This window comes from Pelmatolapia mariae, linkage group LG16_19, assembly GCF_036321145.2.
Source record: "Pelmatolapia mariae isolate MD_Pm_ZW linkage group LG16_19, Pm_UMD_F_2, whole genome shotgun sequence".
In the NCBI taxonomy this organism is placed as follows: Eukaryota; Metazoa; Chordata; class Actinopteri; order Cichliformes; family Cichlidae; genus Pelmatolapia; species Pelmatolapia mariae.
Window position 1 is genome coordinate 29,090,866 of NC_086241.1, and position 20,258 is coordinate 29,111,123.

At 40.0% G+C, this 20,258-nt stretch overlaps 1 protein-coding gene across 5 annotated transcripts in view; it reads left to right on the forward strand.

Annotated features, from left to right (window-relative positions):
• The window catches only part of enox1 (ecto-NOX disulfide-thiol exchanger 1), a 125,860-nt gene continuing 105,602 nt past the window's right edge, over positions 1-20,258 (forward strand). For 3 of the 5 annotated variants that reach the window (XM_063500285.1, XM_063500288.1, XM_063500289.1), the window contains exon 1: positions 1-297. The gene's annotated coding sequence lies outside the window, so the exon portion shown is untranslated. Of the gene's footprint in view, positions 313-20,258 lie in introns of all 5 variants that reach the window. The other 2 variants (XM_063500286.1, XM_063500287.1) reach the window with 2 other exon arrangements.

Genomic DNA, 20,258 nt, shown 5'->3' on the forward strand with positions numbered 1-20,258 from the left:
CCAGACCCTGCCGTCGTGCACGTCTCTCTCTCTCTCTCTCTCTCTCTCTCGCTCTCTCTGCCTCTCTCTATCTGTCGGTGACGCGCTCCAAGGTTTCTTCCTACCAGAGGCATCAGCAGCAGCAGCGGCGGCGGCGGTGTATCGGTGTCTGCTGGCTGAGAGCGCCTGAGAGGAGACACACGGAGGATTGTTCCCAGCTTCTCCCCCCCACACACACTCACAAGCACCGGGATTTATTGCGCTGACGCAATTTGCGGATTTGCGGAGCATCTATCGAATCTTCCGCTGTGTGACCCGGTAAGGTACGGAGAGGTGCGCTCTCTGCTGTGTTTTTGACCGGTGTGTGTGTTTCATTTCCCCGGTAGATGACACGCTCCTGTCAGCCCGCTGAGCGGTTTACTGGAAGGCGCTGATGCCTTTTCTCCCCCCTTTCTCTCTCTCTCTCTCTCGTTACTTCATCCTTCCGAGCTCAGTGTGAAACAGCGGAGTGAAACCAGAACCGAAGCTCTGTTAGTGACTGTTTATTCATTTTGATTAACGGGGACTCGCTATTGACAACTTAATGCGGTGCCGTGGCGCTTTTCATCCAGCGGGGAGAGCAGAGGTGTCTGTAACAACGGGGCTCTGGATCCGCCTATTGTTCAACAGATTCTCCAATTAAAAGTGTAATCCAGCCGGAGTGAGGCTAGAAGTCAGTAAGAGTAAAAAAAGAAAGAAATGAAAAGGCGAATAAAGGAGGACTGAAAGTGACCAAATAGAGGGTCAGCACTTCTGCTTCTAGAAAATCCAGAGGAGGGGGGAAGGAGATTAATTGCAAATGCACATCTGTTCACTCTACTCTTTGCACCTGAGAGGCTTCGTGTGTGATGGGTTTTTTTCTGTGTGTGTTTGGTGGCGTTTAAATGCTGGCCCTGTTGCTGTGTGAGCTTATGTGATGCTGGTCTTTGGTTTTGGGGGGTGTGCAGGGGAGATCAGCTATGGTGGAGGAAAGGATGCCCTTGCTATCAAGTCACCTTGACGACCCTTCAGCAGCACACACAGAGCTGCCTTTGTCATTGTCAGGCTCACACCAGTCACCTGCTTTCACATGCTGTCATAGCCGTGGAGCCATTACCAAATTGAGGGTTTTATGGGTCTGGCTCATTTCCTGGATATTTCCTGGATGTTTAGTTGTAAATTAAAAGAGTATTTCCAATAAACTGAGTGGCGTTTGGTATTAATTATAGTGGAAATTGAGAAAAGGAATGTCACAGCTATTAAGTCTGGCTCTATTGGAGTTTTTAAGAACTAAGAGAGTAATTAAGGGGAAATGTTGAGGAAAGCTAACAAAGGAAGATGATTTTCTTTATAGCTCACTCTACCAGTTTGTGTAAAATCTGTAAGGGAAATCCTCATTAAAGATGTCAAATTAAATAATAATGCAGTAAAAAAAAGTGTAAATAGGTTTGATTTGGACAAATTACTAGAGTAAAGCAGTCTTTAGTTTACATTGTGCTGATGCTGAGAAGCTCAGGATACACAAGATGTTCTTGGTAACACATCGCCCGGGTGACGTCCTCAGCACCATGGAGAGATGGCGTCAGGGAGTGTTAATAACAAACACTTCCTTAAATCTGATGGTTAGGTGACTCAGGATGAACCAATACCAGGCCTCAGAGAGAGGGTCTCTCTGAGCGTCATCCAAGTGTTCGAGCTCAGTTTGTTGCACAATTTATTATTTGTTATGAATATTTCTTTTATTTAAATCTTGCAACCTTAATGGTGAAGTGGTATAGTTTTGGCTGGTGACCAGTGACTTGTGAAAATTTGCAGGATGAGAATATCAGCTTTAAGAGATTGATCTGCTGTTAATTATCTCCATTAATCAGTTTTTACCTCTTAGACCAATATGATGTGGTTTTGTCTTATCATGAAACCTCAGTCCCCAGAGATATGCTGTGAAGTTTGCCAGAAAAAATTGACATGCATTTTTTATGAGTAATTTTTTTTAGCTGCACTGATTACAGTTTCATTGGCAGATTCTGATTTTTACAGATTTTTACTAATTTTCTCTCTAAGAACTTTGCTCATAACGAGGCTGCTAGCGTGTAGTTGGCTCTATCTAGCCACTTTTCCTTTGTTAGCTTCTTTAAAATGTCCATGTTCACTTGTGTGAGGGTGCTTTAAGTGTCTGATTAAGGTTTGCTGTTATGAATGTTTAGGTGGTGGTCCCCCAGTGATTCACTTTGGTATATCTTTTGTTTTCACTCATAGTGAGGAGCTTCCACGCTAACAAGATGTTAGCTTGTAGCTGTTAGTGTCTGTGACTGTTTGCCGGTGCCACTGTGCACGTACTGTGCATGCATGAAATGAACCACCTCATTCTTGAGGCTGCTTACATGAGGTTGACCAGCTGGTCACCGGTCAGGGCTGAGAACACTGGGAATTGGATGATTTGGGTGTCTGATCAGTTGATCACATCATCAATAGCATGCTACAACATTGACACTTAATTCCATTTCAAACCAGCATGATTATTCCTTTTGGGAGCTTGTGTTTTAGTCCTATAAACTAATTTTCTCCCTTCTTGTTCTGATTTTGGTCTCCACCAGTGATTGTCTCTTTAGCCAATTTATGCTTCATTGTGGAGATAATGTGTCATCTGGATATGTTAAATACTTGCATTCTGTCTGCTGGTCTTTGCAGTTACACGTGTTGTTAAAAATTAATTGGTTGGTGCTCACGATTCGACCTAATGACTATATTACGGAGCAGGATTTTGTCTTATCCGGGTAACTTCAGGGTTAACACTGGGTTTTCTGTGGTTCACTTCTTATCAGGGTATATCACCATGGTACCTCATGCTGCTCCAGAGATGGTCATGTTCTAGATTATAAATCAGCAGGTATGACATGCCAACGCAATGACCAATGAGCTCAAAGATCCCTCTGACCTCTGTGGGTAGGTAGTAAAAGGGTCTGAAGTTATTTAATAATATCTAAAGTCGTTTCCTGATTAGCATCAATAAGAAAAATAGATTCTTAAACATAACCTTATTCTTTGAGTTATTTTCCTGTTGGCTGTATTTTTTTTAAAATAATAATATTGTTGTATAAGCATTAATATATAACCCTAAAACTGCAGGCCTATTTGCACTTGTTGATTTTGTATCAAATCAGAGTCCAAGCCTTTATTCAGTACTTGCTTTCAAACCGTTAAACACCACCAAGGCTGCAGCTGAAAGAATAAAAACTCAAACTGTCTTCTAATCATTAATTGAATGAAATGCTTGATTATAATTGATCAGATTCTCTTGCTTCTCAATGACAGAGCTGTAATGTTGATCTCTCTTAACGTACAGTCTGCATTTTTGACAGCTTTCCTTCCTGCCTGCAAATAGTCTAAACTTTATTAATGTAGTAGCTCTTGTCCAGTCTTATTGACCAAAGGGCTTTAGGCTGCCATTCATTCAACCATTCAAAGTTCATTCAGTGCTTTCTGTACAATGTTTTCCTCTCATACTGCTGCTTTGTCTGCAGAGGTTGTGTTGCTTTTAGTCTGTATTATGTGTTTAACCTCTTCAGATTTTTCTAATATGATAGTTTTTTTTATCTTTCTTTGTAAAGTCAACCGTTCTGCTGCCAGTACACTTACACACAAGTGGGACTGTTCAGATGCTTCCACCCGTTTAATGTGAATGCGCAGGGATACCCTGGTTTACCTTAGTGTGCTGATAACCAGCTTCATATGACTGCTTACACTGATTGCAGCTGTTAGCGTAAGTGAATCCAGATAACAGAATTCTGTAACACTGGGCTCTGGTTTCCTGCAGTTAGGTCATGAGAAGCAATCCTGCTGTGTGTGCTAGAGTTAATCACAAAAGTAATGTTACTTTGCAGAAAGAGTCAAAATTCCCTACCAGTCTGGAGACCTGTCAGCTAGTTAGCTGACTTTGCTTCTGGGGACAACTGCTAAATTTTCAGGGCTTTCCTTAAAGTCCACAGATATCTGGTATAAGACCTTCCATTCCATCCACTGATAATCTTTTAAGAGTGAACTGTTTTATCTATATGTCGATATCTGTTCTTAGGGTTTGAACTGGTGGGTTACTTTTGGTTCCTAGGGTATTTATAAGTAGATAGGGAGACTCAGTCTCAACCCTCAGTTTTCAGACCCATCTTCTGTTATCCAGCTTGGATTTAGATTCAGGAGACAGACACCCTCTCTGCTTTTGATATTAAGGCCATTACACATTGCAAAATTATAAATTATGAATTTCTCAGATCAGAAAAATCTACACACCGAAAGTATTGTGTTTTTGCAGAAAACTTGCCCTCAAAAGATGCACAGTAAAAAAAAATGAAGCTGACATGAAGCAATGATGAGCTGGTCCTGATGTTTCTAAACAAGAAAACAAAGAAACAGAGATTCTGGTTTCATCCAGTTCTCAGGAGAAGGCAGCAGGGGAGAGTTTGATGGTTTGATCCAGGAGTTGAAGCTGTGTCACAATCACTTTCTTACATATTTCAGGATGTTAGTGAGGAAGTTTGTGCTGTTGTTGGCAGAGTAGGAGCCATATCTGAGGAGGCAAAGAAATCATTTCAGAGCCGATTTACCCAAAAATGCAAATAAATGGTTTAAATACGAAACTACAAAGTGATATGGAAAAATCCTGGAGTATGGATCCTGGATCCTGAACCTGGTTCTCACTGCGAGGGTAATTGCAAACTTCACCAAACACATAAATATTGACAGTCCAACTGGATGGGAAATATATTGGACCACATCTAGTATTACATAATCTACAGTGTCAATCCCAGCTATTTTAAAATCAGTTCAGATTAATAGCTCAGCTAATTGATTACTTGTTTCAGTTCTACAATGTATCAATCAGTGAGTATCCAGAGTGAGGCTTGGTGTTGGCTAGATCGCCCTGTCACGATGCCTGTGAATGAGTGACATTAAAACAGTGTTTCCCAGGAGGCCGTGGAAACACAGACACCACTCATCATCATCAACAACAAACAGCTTCTCTATTGTCTGCAGGCAAACAGCCGGCTGTTACATCATTAACTGACACGACGTTGTGACTGCTGAATATCAGCTCTGGAGTCACTGCAGTAGAATTTGACACCACTGTGCCCAGCGGTGGCCGGCTGCTGAGGTCGCGTGAGGCTGAAGGGATTAGAGCTATGGTGGCGGTGGTGGCGGCTGCGCAGCTCACCATATTTCCCCCAGGTTGGCGGGTCGTTGGGGAGAACGAGGCTGATGATTTCTCACAGGACAGAGTGGAAACAATGCGATGCGGCCTCCATCATTCACCGCACAGACATGGGCTCCTCTTTCAGTTTTTCAGATTGGACTGAAAATCTCTTCACTCTTCCCTGTCGTGATTGTGTTCGGTGCATCTCATTACACCGTGTGGCAAAAGCAGCCTGTTAGCCTCCGTAATGCGATTATCCATCCTCCTCGTGTCTTTTGCAGATTTTGCCACGCCACCTCACAAACGTTAATTGACCCCACGCTGCAGAGCTCAATGGGGAAGACTGTCGCTAATTGCGGTGGTATTTTGAGATACGGTGGGAGCATTAGGCTGTCTTCCACCACGGGAGGAATTATTCACTAGAGATGCTTCCACCAGCATTTATGTGTGAGTGAGAGTCTCTGTTTCCCTGGATTTCAGCTCACTGTGGGGACGCAAACCTGAAATACACGTCAAACTGTGGGCATTGAAAAAAAAACAAACCTCACTCACTCATTTACATGTGTTAAAATATGTACACTTGAATCTTGTTTTGAGTATAAATATATTGTTTCATGTCCTGTAACGTCTGACTAGCAGTCACATATCAAACTACATCTGCCTCCCCATCATAAAATAAATAAAAGGCTTGTGTTGTAGAAAATACATTTTTGTTTTTTGTTTGAAAAATAGTGATTAGCAAAACTTAACTTGCCTAAAACAAATGCTAGATATTCCATTCTAAACTTTACACTCTCTATTCAATACTACATTCTGTAACAGTATGTTATGAACTTGTACTGGATCTGACTGAGAAATTGGTGTGTGCTGTTGCAATTTATTAATCACAGTTTGCTCTTGGCTTTTTTTTTTTATCATCAGTCTCTCTGCCCTCATTTCCAACTGGTCACCCCAGATGTCTGCCTCCTGGTCTTGTTGGAGGTTTCTTCCTGTAAAAAGGGAATTTTTCATTCCCACTGGGCACCAAGTGCTTGCCCATAAGTGGATTATTTGATTCTTTGATTTTCTCTGTATTATTGTAAGGTGTTTACCTTACACAGTGTTGGGAGTAACGGAATACATGTACCGCCGTTACGTATTTAAAATACAAAATATGAGTAACTGTATTCCGTTACAGTTACCGTTTAAAAAGGTGGTATTTAGAATACAGTTACTTTGTTGAAATAAATGGATTACATGGCGGTATTTTCCTGTTTCATATTGTCGCGGGTCAGGACTGTTTGGGTTTGTTTGTTCTGTTGTTCCAGGCGGCAGCGTTACGGTTGCCATGGTTACAGGGCGACGCGCTCTCTCTGCGACTGTGTGTTTCCTGGGTGAGAGAGCGCCTTTTTGTTGTTGTTGTTGTGCTAAGCTAATAGGCAGAATGCTACAGGCATAGCCCTAAAGAATGTAGCCTCATGGGCAGTGTAGTCCGTGCTGCAGGGAGAATGGACTACCATACCCGTTATGTGTCTGTGAGCGCGAGGAGGGAGAAAAAGGCGAGTGGAAAAGTACGAGTTGTCATCGAGCAGAAACGGGAGCTGGAAGCATGTAAATATAATAATAAGCACTGCAGCCAAGAAGAGTGCCTGACGAGCCCAGTTGTAAGTAAGCTATTAAGACTCGACTGTACACCGTGTTCGTGTTTTCCTCCGAAACAATAAGTTCCGTTGGAGCAGCCTTTCAATGCCTCTCTCTGTCTCAAACTTGACCCAGACAACTAAGTAAAGCTATTTTTTGGCTACGAGCCCGACACGGAACCGACGTATTAGCCAGAGGTCCCTTTACTATGGTTCGGAGCCGCGGACCTTCAGTAATAGTAATAAATCACACAGCAATAGTACATTCATGTAGTTGTAAAAAGCATGATAATATATTAAGTAATCCAAAGTATTCAGAATACGTTACTCTCATTGAGTAACGTAACGGAATACGTTACAAAATACATTTTGGGGCATGTATTCTGTAATCTGTAGTGGAATACATTTTAAAAGTAACCTTCCCAACACTGACCTTACAATATAAAGCGCTTTGAGGCAACTGTTGTTGTCATTTGGCACTACATAAATAAAATAGAATTTTATTGTAAAGGTTAACATAACTGACTAAAATTAGCCTCATGCTGTTTACTAGAAGACTCATAACATGCGATTAAAACAACAGCCTCATCAAGGAGATGTTTGTTGAGGTCATAAATAAAGAGAAAAGTACAGTTATTTTACCATGGGGTTTGATAAAATCAGACTTCTGTTTTTGCCTCCTGCTGACCAGTAAGAATGCAGGTAGAAGGCACTTCCTTATTGGCTTCACCTTTGCTTCTTTTCCGCTAGTACCTACGTGGCCAAAGCAACATGAGAAGTCTCTCAGGTGCAACATGGCCAAAAGTCATGTGATGTCATTTGTATGCGACACAAACAACATAACTGAAAATTGATGGATTTAATTTTTGTGAAGGAATCACACTTATGAATCATTGAGTTGCGTCACTGACTGACCAATCGGTGGCATTCAGTCTGTTGACATCACATTTTCGGATCGACTCAGATTGATTGGAACCCCGCCCGAGTAGACACTACAAAAGTACCTGGTACTAGATACTACCACCTAATGGGAAAACTAAAAAAAAAAAAAAAAGTCAAGCTGAGTAGGTACTAGTAGAAAAAGGCTATTTTCTGATCTGGGAGCTATGGCCATCTTTTATGAAGAGACAAGGTAAGAAAAACATTAAAATAACAGTAAAAAAATTGACCTGATCTCAGCTGAAACCCAGCTGAATGTTGAGAAGGTGATGAAAAAAATACATTGTTTGTATGAAGCATCACTTTAAGATTTGGCATGCTGTCCTGGTGCTTAAGGTCATGACAAGGGGAATCAATGGAAGTGAGGCAGAGTCCTCCAAGGATAGCTATTTGAGTTTGTGTGTGAGAGAGGAGTCGCCAGCTGTGTATTGATTGGAAGACTCAGCATTCAGACTGACTTCTGGCTCCAGACCAGTTTTCTCTCCCACTCGTTCGCTCGCTCCTCACAGCTGGTTTTCATTCGCTGTCACAGAAATCAGACTCTGAGATTTACAACCAGTGCGGTGTGAGCAGGAGGGCAGCGTCTGGTCTGAGGGGAAAAAACAAAATGCATATGCACGTGCTTCCTGAATTCACAGCGCAGTGCCATGCGTTCAAGCTGCAGCGCAGAACAGTCAGCTTTAATGCAGAAAGACAAATGTTCTTAAAGCCAGAGGGTCACTATAAATGCAAGAATGAAATTACTTTGACTGAGGGGGTGAATGGGTTCACTTAAAGGGGCACTCTAGTGATTTATTATTGCACTCAAATAGCACAAGTTGCGAGACAAAAGCCACATTAGGGCTGTAACAAACTATGTAGATGCTGTCAGAAACATAGACCCAGATTCTGATGCTTTAACAGCTGTGCTCAATAACTATCAAATCAGAAAACATTATGACATAAAGCACTTTAAATACTGCTAGGTTTGACATTTAGGTAAAAACACATATTCACAAACAGAAAAGAGTAAAACATTCTTAAAAAGAAACACATTTTATTCAGATAGGATGGGCGCTGGGTCAAGAACATTTAGATGAGAAGAAGTCTTCGCCCTTCTGGGAGAGCTGGAGTTGGAACGGTTCTATCCATTTTCAACTCCCATCTGAAGAGAAGTTCAGACAAATCCAATTTGCCTTCTCATGCTTTCAATGTAATTTGGAACCAGAGTTTTCATAGTAGTGACCAGAGAAAGAGAAGCTAGTAAGCTAAGAGCAACCAAGCCTAAGACAGAAAAGCTGATATCTATGTAGAGACAACTAGCAGTGCCAAGTAATGGCTGTGTGGAAGGCAGACTGTAGATCCAAATGCAGGACTTGGGAGACAGGAAATAAAGTCAAAATCCAGCTTTGCTGATCACTCACAATAACTCAAAGAAGTCGAAAACAGTTGCAGGGCAGAAGCGGAAAATCTGAATATCAGGAATCATTAGGGAAACACAGAGCAAGAGACAAAAAGCCATGAGGGACGACACGGCAAAGGATAAGTTAAGACTCATATGCCAGAAACCAGTGGAGAGGTAACAGGTGTGAGGACAGCTGAAACTAAGTGAGAAAATGAGAAAAAGGAAATAAAAACTAATGCAAGACATAAAGGAAAATGATTACCAAAACAAAACAGGAAGCGTTAACACAGAGACAGAGACTAAACAAGACACGGAGGAAGGGATACCCAGGAACTCAAGGAATTAAATATAAACCCAACTATAACCATGAACAGATGGCAGATAGACATAAAACTAAAACCTGAGAATACGCTTATACAGACACCTACAAGAAAACACTTACAATACAATTTTATTTATATAGCACATTTAAAAACAAGGTGTATGCCAAAGTGCTTCACAGAAACCAAATAAGAGCAATAATAAATACAAGTAAATAAAATAATAAAATAATATAAGTACAAATAGAATATACTAACAGGTGGGAGACATAACTAACCAATGATACCAGGCATAGTAGGCATGAGCTGAAAGGCTGAAGGTTAAAACATAAAAACATTAATAAAAGCAAAAAAGATAAGTTACAGTACAGTTAAAATGCAGGGTCTAGGAGGCAGGGAAGGAATACGTTTTTAATCGAGATTTAAAAGATTGAATTGAATCAGACGCGTGGATAGCTTGAGGAAGATTATTCCAGAGGTAGGGTGCAACAGAGGCGAATGCACGGTCACCTCTGGTCTTAAGGCGGGATCTAGGTTGCACCAGGAGCATTTGGCCTGCTGATCTAAGCGCTCTCCTAGGGGTATAAAAGCTGAGGAGATCCTTAAGATAGCTGGGCGCGGTGTTATTTATGATTTTAAAAGTGAGCAATAAGATTTTAAAATCAATCAACTTTTGTAAGAAAAACTTAAAACGCATAATTCTCAACACCAAAAGGAATTATGGAGCTACTCAACTCAAAACTCTGGGACCAAGAAAACATTTCATCTTCCTACACTGAGCATCAAACATTAAGAGGCAAGTCCAAGAGGTGTGTGCTCATATTAGAGCCAGGCAGAAGGCAGTACCTCAATATCACATGCTCAGCCGTCAGTCTCTACTGTGCAGTCTCTGGTTGGAAATAGCAAATTCAGTCTTAAGTGATCTGTGATTTTCACACATGCCTCAGTCTTTAACAAAGTACAATCAGAAAATATGTCAGTTGTGTTAATGCTGTAACCATGGCAAGTTATTTTTCTACAAGGCAGGTGTTGCTCCTCAACATAGAAACGTGATCTTTTTCTTGGTTTGATCGAGGGAACAAATGAACAGTCGCTATAAGAGCTAGAATGTTTCTTCTGTAGAAAGCAGCTCTAGTTCAGACTCTGAGACTGAAGAAGGGAGGGCATGTTACCAGAATTAACCTCAGTGAGCCCCTTTCCTGCTTCCTCCTCCTCCTCATATTAATGGAGACAAAGTCATTACTGTCACTCCAGAAAGCTGCTGTAGCTCAAACAGCAGCCCCTCTCCTATTTCTCTGTCCAGGCTGGAGCTCATTAATTTAATAAATAGTTGTTAGTTAGAATTTAATTTTTTAATCAATTTGTTTGACTGTTGTTGTGATTTGAAACTATATAAACAAAATTTAATTGAATTAAGAAAAATCTGCCAAAGATGTCTCTGCTTTATATCAAAAACTGTATATTTAGGACTTTAAAGTATTTTGGAGTTTAGTCACAGAAGCATGTAAATGTGCTGTAGGAAGGTTTGATGGGTATTTTATAGTAGTGCAATGGTAAATGAAGCCAAAAGTGGGAAAAACTGCAGTTCCTTAAGTGGCCACTTGAGGCTGGTTCCAAAAGTGAGCAAGGCCCATAGACTTTCATGTTAAAATGCCCGTCTTTATAACAGAAAAAAGGGCATGTGTACAATGTGGTGCAAAAATGATTTTAACCTCTATCATTAGTTTACCATTTCATGGAGCAAAGAGTGAATTCTAAACCTTATCAAAGCTTAAAGTTAGAGCGATGCTCAGTTACACTGACAGGCAGCTGTTTGCTTCCCCTCCACTAACTGAAGTTACTGAACTGGTTTGTGGTGTTGGTGCCTTTTGGAGCATTTTAAATTTTATGGTAAAAATATGGATTGCCATATTAATTGTTGTGAAAGTCAAGCCAAGAAGACTGTGCTTCTGTTTTGCTGTTACAGCCAGTCTGTGGATGCTTGCTAACCGATGGGTGTCATCAGCCCTTAAAAGCTGCAATTAGCTGATCAGCTTGGCACATTTTTGTTACTCATTTTAAAGTTTTAATAAGCTAAAAATGAATACATTAATCAATAGCTTAAACAATCAAAAGCAAAATAATAACAATAAAATTAATAAATTGTTCTGGTGTCTTAATTGTATGAGCTTCAATAATTGGTTTATCAACAGAATGAATATTTAAACAGCCAAATGTTTGACTCAGAAAAATACACAGCATCAGCATGCCCAGCATCATAAGGGCTGTGGTAAATTTTCTGTTCATCGACTGATACCTTAACACACTGCGCTTTTCACTGCTATTAAGACACACATAGTTAGAAGCATGGGCGCACATACAGAGGCAGATCACAGAGCGGCAGCACATCAAAGGAGGATCGGCCATCAGCGTGATGGAGGAAGCAGCCGGAGGGGAAGAAATGCTGTGACTGAAGTGCAGTCTGATTCACACAATAGCTGGTGTGTGTGTGTGTGCTGTGTGGTCTTTTTCTGGCTACACATCAAGTAAATCTGATTTGTGCTGAAAGCTGCAGAGGAGAGTGGCAGGAAATAGGATTTACTTCCTGTCTGTCTGAGACGCAGCGGCCGATGCAGGCCTGCAACTAATGACTTTCTCATTATTGATTCAGCTGTCAGTTCATTTGTGCTGGTTTCATCCATTTATTTATTCTATCCTTTTATTTAATCAAGAAGTCCAATGCAGATCCATATACGCCCTCAACCACTAGCCTGGTTTCTCAGAAAATTTGCCAGTAAACTAAACAATAAACAAAGAAATAAATTAAAATTTTTAAAGAAGACATGGTGACATCTTCAAATTTCTTATTTTATTAAACTAAAGATCCAAAAATTTAGAATGTTCAGTTTTACTAGCAAATATGCAACAAAAGACAATATCACATTTGAGAAGCTAAAACAAGCCAATGTCAGTGTTTTGAAAATTTATGGAGAGATTATGGAGCAAAAACATTTTTGATGTCATTGCTGACAAATACTCCCCATTTATACAGCATGTTTACATATACAGTATATTACATTTTTGGGAATTGGCAGTTTTAAATGGCAGTGATGGAGCTGCACTGCTGGATGTACATGTGACAAATGTGGAAATTCATCAGCTTTTCTGCTTTTCTGCGTACTTAAAGAAAAAACCTTTTCACATTGGTGCATATTGTAAAATGAATCTGCTCATAGCAATGTCTCTGCAAAATTATTGCCAGCTGAGTTGATTAATTGATGTGGCTCTGTTCTGAGACCTTTATCAAGAAACACAGTCAAACACATCATGCAGCTTACAGAAACAAAACAACAGAATTTATTAGCAACTTTAATCGAACGTGTAGTTTCATTAAGATCACAAAAGGGTGGCAAATGGAGATTATTTTGAATGTTTCCCATTTTTAACTTGATTTATTGGTTCTTTTTGATTAATCCTGCCTTTTCTTTCTAATCAAAATTTGTAAAGTTAGTCAGGCCAGTTCGCACGACAAAAAAGCCAAATGAAAAACAAAGTTACATTTTGGGTCTTATGTGATAAAACAACATTTATATTTTTATTAAAATGTCAAAAGAAACAAAGATAAGACAAAAAAAAATACAAGAACAGCTTTTTTAGGAAGCTAGTGCAAGAAATGGTGTGCGCAGTATGTACAGTTTTAAACAGAAACGGTGAAAATGAAATAAGAAGTGATTAATTGTCTAATCATTTACAGTTTGGAAGATGTTTCATTTTTCTGTTTTATCTCATTACAAATGGAATATTTTATAGATAAGAAGATGCCTCCTTTAACTTGAATCCTTGTATTATTTAGTTCACTCCTTTTAAAAATTGACTTGCTCCTGTTTCAGCAGAAAAAGAGTAACACTGGTTAAATAATTGCCCAACAGAATCTGGAATATACGTGTAGCTTCACAGTTCTGTTCATTTACATTTATTTTGACTTAAAAAACATTATAAACATAAAAACAATACTATAAGGGCATTTACAGTTCAGCAAAACCCCTTCAAAATCTCTCCATATCTCTCCAGAGTAATTTGCATCCCTGCTATATTTCAGTGGGTGTTTCCTTTGCACATGCCCCGCCTGATATCTTTTTGTGTAATCCTACAGATGGTCAAACAGATGGACAAATATCATCTCTACAGAGCCGCCGCTTTCTTGGCAAAAGGAATCATTTTCTTATGGAACAAACTCACTGCTTTGACCAACAATCACTACCTTCTTTTTATGTTTCTAATGTGCCAGTTCAGTCTATTTGATTGTCAAATATTTGGTCTGCATGATCTTCATATAGTTCTAATGGTTGTTCTATCCAAATATGACTGCAGTAGAGGAAACTGGGCATAGTTTAGATTGGGGTGGATACAAATCCCATACTTTCTGTCAGGGCGACAGATGCAGGAAAAGCCCTGTGGGATTTGTCTGCTTATGGCCACATTGTAGCTCAAACTACTGCTTGACATGGTTGCAGCCTATACCTAATTCATCCTGGCCGCGTTTACTCTGGGCTGTTTAGATACTGGATAGAAGCTCAGTCTGCCCAAGATGCCTGAAGGGGCCAAGTGCGAACTGGATATTAGTCTTTCCCGATCTCTTCTCTTCATGAGAGTGCTGTTTCAAATAAAAGACATCATCTGCTATCCTCTTCTCTCGGCTTATTGCCTTTAAATGTGCAGGCGAGACTCAAATCGCGTGCACATGTTAGGTCTGGAGAGGTAATACTTTTATTTCAATGTTATGAGGCAAGATGATCCCGTGGAGTAATTAGATTGTGGTCTGTCGCTGCAAGCCCCCCTTTTATAATCCCATTTGTGTTGGAAGTTTACGGTGCTGTGGTTGAGGACCACTGGTGGACCGTTCCCAGTTTCCAAACTGTATGAAATAGCTGTAGCCCTAACAACGTGATCAGCAGCTCTGTCTTCGGGTTTTTAGTCACAGTGTGTTACACATTGCTGCTTCTATGTGTGCGTGCCCTCATAATGCTGCTGCACGGCTGCAGCTGTAAGCCTGTGTTCATTCATGCAGAGATGTAGAGGCAGGATGCCAGTCTTGCCAGATGAAACTTAACACACACACAGAAGCCGACCAGAGATTCAGAGAGCGAGTAATGCATCGAGAGCTGAAGTTTGTCCAATGGAAACTTGTGCAGAGTCTCCCAATTTGTATGTATTTGAGTGAGTAGCTAAGAGAAGGGACGCGCCCATATCCTCGTGTGTGTGCATGTATGCAGAAGGAAGCACACCCATGCTTGTTTAAATAAATGATTAAAAATATGTAAACTGTTTTGTTGGTTTTTTGCTATAAATGACCAAGAAATAATCAGCTGCTTTGCCAGTGAGTCTCTCTTCCTGCTGACTCTAACTCCACCCTCTTTAAATGCAAATGGAAACATTAATCTTTGCTCTGGTCTGCAGCCCCAGTGAGCTCGGCACAGTTCTCCACCTGCTGCACTTTCTCCTTAGCATCAGCCTCTATCTTCCAGCAGATTTCTGGAGCAGATCAAGAAATAATGTTGCCACAGTGATGGCTCCAACAACAGGACAAGGTCTTTTCAGGGGACAGAGCTGAGTGATACAAGATACATGAGTCACAAAAAGGGTATTTTTTGTTAAATGATCCCGCGGGTCTGTTCCTCCAGGGAAATTCATTTTTTTTAAAAATGTCCATTTATTGCTTTTTTTCAGTTATCATTATTCTATTTGGGTGATAATTATATTGTAGGTTTGCATATATAATGCTTTGGGGATGTAAACAAGTGGTTCAGTAAGTGAGACATAAGCTGAGCCCAGCTGTTTCTCAGATTATTAGTGTACATTTAGATTGGAGAGGCAACCATCCGTTTGTCTAAAAGACCAATGACAGTGAACAATCAACAGTTTGTACTTTTGCAATTTAGAGGTGGATGTGCACAGAGCTATCACTGGAAACCTTAAAGCGTGGAGATTATGAAGCATGCTTTGCATTTGCATTTGCAGTGGACAATGATTTTCCAGAGAAGTGCAAGTCATGCTGGATCTTAATGTGAGCTTTATATGTGAGTTCAGATGTTATAACTTTAACTTTAATTTGTATTAGAAGCTTAATAACCTCTCTATGTCTTTCATCTCACACAATATATTTCTCTTTCACTAACTTTAAATACAATGTCAGAAACAGATGGACTACTTATAGTCAAATTATAATAATAAGAATAAGAATAACACCACCACCACCACCACCACCACCAACAACAACAACAACAATAATAATAATAATACTAATAATGAATTATGATGTATTTGTTGATAAACAAGCCTGATCGCCACAGATTCCATAAGAAGAAAGAGACTGACCCTTGTGGATATACATGTACTTGCATCACACATTTTAGAGTCTACTAAAATGTTGATTTTGGGAAGAAATTGTAATTATTAAATTCATACAAGTTTATTATCAAGAGTGATTTAAGGTGAGTTTAAGTTTAGGATCAAGCAAGGGAATGAATGTAGGTCAATCCTAAAGAAGGACAGCATGACTTCCCATACTCTCCCCCACCAATAACACGCTGGCTTGATCTGCCTCTCACTAGCCAGGGTTAAATGTAGCTGTGTGAAACTTTCGGTGACATGACCAACACATCCCCACAGTTTCAATGCGGAGCTTTTATATCCAGCGATGTGAGTGTGTGCAAGACATCTGGCATGAATCAGCAGTGCAGGTTTTCACGTTTTCAGGCTTCCTGAGTGGTGTTTGGGTCCTGCTGTGGATAGGTTTTGTTTTTCTTCGGTTGATTTCACTGCTTTCCCCAGAACTGTCTGATGCAGATAAAACAAATATTAATGCAAAGACAGTTTTCTTCATCCTGACTGTGTTTGACGAATTCGACGCCAGCAGGTCTGTCGTCTGTGCTGTGTCAAACCTATGTGATATAATTGTTTATAACTACATTATACAAGCCAAAATGTATTTCATATAGGGGTGCACCAGACCTGTGTTTTTTTCAGTCCCGAGACAGACGAAGACAGACAGACAGATAAAGCAAGTGTTGTTTTATATGTAACAGAGACTGAAGCATACAGGGAAAGCACTGCTGCCAGAACTTTTCAGTCATGTCATCTCACTGCTGCTGACAAGTGGCAAAGTAAACACAGGACAACACAGAATTGAATTTAGTAGAACAATCAAAATGATTTTTTGTACTTTGTCTACCAGATCTAGTTTTTTAATCAATGTTGGGCCAACAATTATCAGCTGTATCTGAGCTTCAAGCAGGTGCTTGGGGAGGATGGCGGGCATGCAAAGCCTTTCATGTTAGAAACTAGTTCAATTCCAGACTCTAGTCTGCTGTTTTGGCCACAAGAACCCTTTATTTAGGTTTCAGATTTGTTGTTGGAATTATATAGAACCAAATGAACACAAATGATAAAGACCCAAGGTGACCCGCACTAGGGTCTTTAGGGGCCTGCTTGCCCATTTAGCCTGTTTGGTATTTCTGGTGTGTATCTGAAATGCTAGAACTATTATGTGTAGCAACAAATTATGCCATTCTTTGAATATATAATATCAGACCTGAAAGATGTGAGATTTCTGGATCCAGGGTAGTCTTCCTGAGTTCAAATCAAAAGACAAAAGACACCCTTGTTTTGAACTCATGTGGATATTGTGAAAAACATTCAGTAATACCGCAGTCACTCCAACTGATGCCAGAAACAAACAAATTGGTGTTAAAATTGTTTTTTGTGATTTGCTAATTTGCCAGCTCTTTGATGGGTGTGGCTTTGGAAGTAGAGGACAACATCTGCTTATTGGAAGGTTGGCGGTTTGATCCCTGGCTGCTCCAGTCTGCGTGCCAAAGTATCCTTGATCAATATACTAAACTCTGATACATTCAATGGAGTGTGAATGTTAGATAGAAAGCACTTAGCCACAGAAAAAGTAGTTGTGTGAATTAGTGAATAAGACATGTTGTATAATTTGCTCAGGTAGAGTAGAAAAGCGCTATATAGGAACCAGCCCATTTTAGTTTACCATCTGTAAATTAAAAATCAAGCCATTACTTTGACAGAACTGTGAAGTGACTCAAAGGTGTTTCCTGCAAATATCAAAAACTATGTGCTGTCATTTCCTTAATAGATAATATCAGACATGAAAGATGTAGGATGCTTGGCTCCAGGGTAGTCTTAGTCTTGACCGCTGATTTGTAAAATTATGAATATTGACCTGATCTTCAGCCAGACAGAAAATTGGTTGACCACCTCTGGGCAGCAGGTGCATTCTCTAACAAACTATATTTGGCAAAACTAATTTAGAACAGATAAAAATGTGGCAAGAACCAGAGGTTCCCACAAGTGCGCTTAAACTGTGTTCCTATATGTATGACACACCACACCCTGTAGCTGCATCAGTTTGACAGCCACAGGACAGTCGGAGACAGTGAGGGATGAGCTTTTATTACAGAGTGGACTCCTCTGGACAAAGAAGACGGATCATGACACCATCCAGCAGTGGGAACAAGGGAACAAGCTGCCCGCAGCCTGCCAAACCCCCTGATACACCGACAGCAACGTACACCCTCTGTCTTTCTGCTTTCTGCTCTGTCCTGATGGTCACATTGCGGCTGCCCTGATTTCTGCCGGTTGTAATGTTCACTCTGCTGAGTCAATGCCAGCCTTAAGTAGAGCCGCAGCAACTGAGACCAACCAGTGTGACATTTTAGTTGCCTGACTAATGTTCAAACCTGTGCGTCAGTGTCTTTACTCTTCTAAATTTCTGCTTGAAAAACAACTGCCTAAGGATGTAGATATTTTCAAGGTTGTGTAAAATATTTGAACCTCTTGCTGGGTAGGGTTGAGTATTGAAAACCTGCTTCAGCTTAATAAGAACCAACTTTAAAGAAAGATGTTATGCCTTATTTTGCTCTAAGCCCTTCTCCCAACTCCTGTGATCTATTTGGTTCTTAAATCTAAAGCAGAATCAGAGCGGAGGAAACCTAAACAGATTTGGGTAAACGAGGAGGCGTCGAAACAGCTTAAATCATGCTGCAGGTTTCCAAAAACACTGAATACTTACAGGAATGAAATTTAAACATTTGTTTCAACGTTGAGTTGTAAGTGTAGGTATAAATAATAATAACATTATTTTTTCCTCTTTTTAAAACACAGTGACAAAGTGCTTCACAGTTTGGATAAAACCACAGACACACATTCAAACATATGGTCTTACGTTCATTCCAGCAAAGACACATTCGATATGAACTATGGCCAAAAGTTATTGGAGAAAGATTAAGGAAACACTAACCTATAAAAATGGGTTTTCAGCAGCTCCTTAAAACAAACCACAGACTCATCTGACCTGATAGGCTGAGAAACATTGTTCCAAAGTTTGTGAGCAACAACCTCACAAGTGTTGTCATGTCTGCATAAGAGGGTGGAACACTTAAAAGACCCTGATTAGATGATCTTAGGGGCCCACTGCTGGATTAAGTTCTCAGTAGCTTTGATATACATGCAGGTGCTTGGCCATGTAATGCTTCATGAGTCAATAATAAAATTTTAAATAAATTCTGAATTTCGTGGCTACTTTTTGTTAGCAGCCTAGCTGCTGCATTCTGGCCCAGCTGATGAGAGGCCAGTAAAGACTGGCAGATGCCAGAAAAAATGAAAGTGAGTACTAGAAGTTCCAAATCATTGGATGACAGTAAAGGTTTGATTTTTGCACTATTTCTTAGAAACAGGACTGAATGAGATTTGAGAGGTGAGATCAAAATTCAAATGCTGGTCCAAGATAAACTACAAAGCTTCTCAGCAGATGATTTGATAAAGCTCACAAGGGGGCTGATGTAATGACTGATCTCCTTAGAGAAGCTGTGTGGGCCAAACACAACCTTCAGTTTTGTTTCCATGAAATCAGCCTCACATACAGAACTGAATAGTCATTTTGCTAACTGCATTAGGGATCTTGAGCTAATGGATACTTACTGTCTCATCCAATCGCTCGACAGATTCGTCTTCACCCATTAGGTGTGTGAGGCTGAATTCATGGAAGCCCAACAGCTAAATGCAATGGTGAAATACAATCCTAGTGTAACAAGTAGGTGTATGAAGTTTGTCATTAGTGTAATGCACCATGAAAAATGCTTGTCAGTCAGGCAACTTCAGTGCACATAAAGTTCTTGTAGGGTAACTTGACTGCACAGAATATCTGCACAACCAAGTATGGACTTAAAAATAGACTCCACAATAGTTATAAATGGCAACAAGCTTCTAATTTCTCAAAAGAAAAAAGAAAGCCATTTTATTTTAAAATCTTTGGGTTAGATGTTGAATTCAAATCCTGAATTACAATCTGCTTTCAGAAAACATCCATCAGCTGACAAAATCTGTGAATATTCAGGTTAAAAGCTTGAGGCTGAATTAGCAGTTTTTTGCAGTGCAGCTCCAATTACTGGCGACTGAGAGCATCTCTGACTGCTAATCTGTGATTTACATTGTGCTACTTCCTCATTAAAAGCTTATTAAAAATCAGTCAAAGCCAAATAAATGATTATAGTGTGATAACTCTGTCAAAAAAAAACACGATGCAGAGCTTTTAGCCCATGCACAGTGCCTGTTTACTCTGTTTCTGTACTGAAACAGAGACAGTTTAAATCACTGCAGATCAGGCCCTGTGAATAATGATGTGTTCACTGACTGAAGTATCTGTTGATCATGAAGCCGTCACTTACTGCTATACATACAGGGGTGCATTAAAACCTGAGGAGTAAAAAGTCCATTAATATCTCAACTTAACTGAGAAACGGGGAATAAATCTGCTA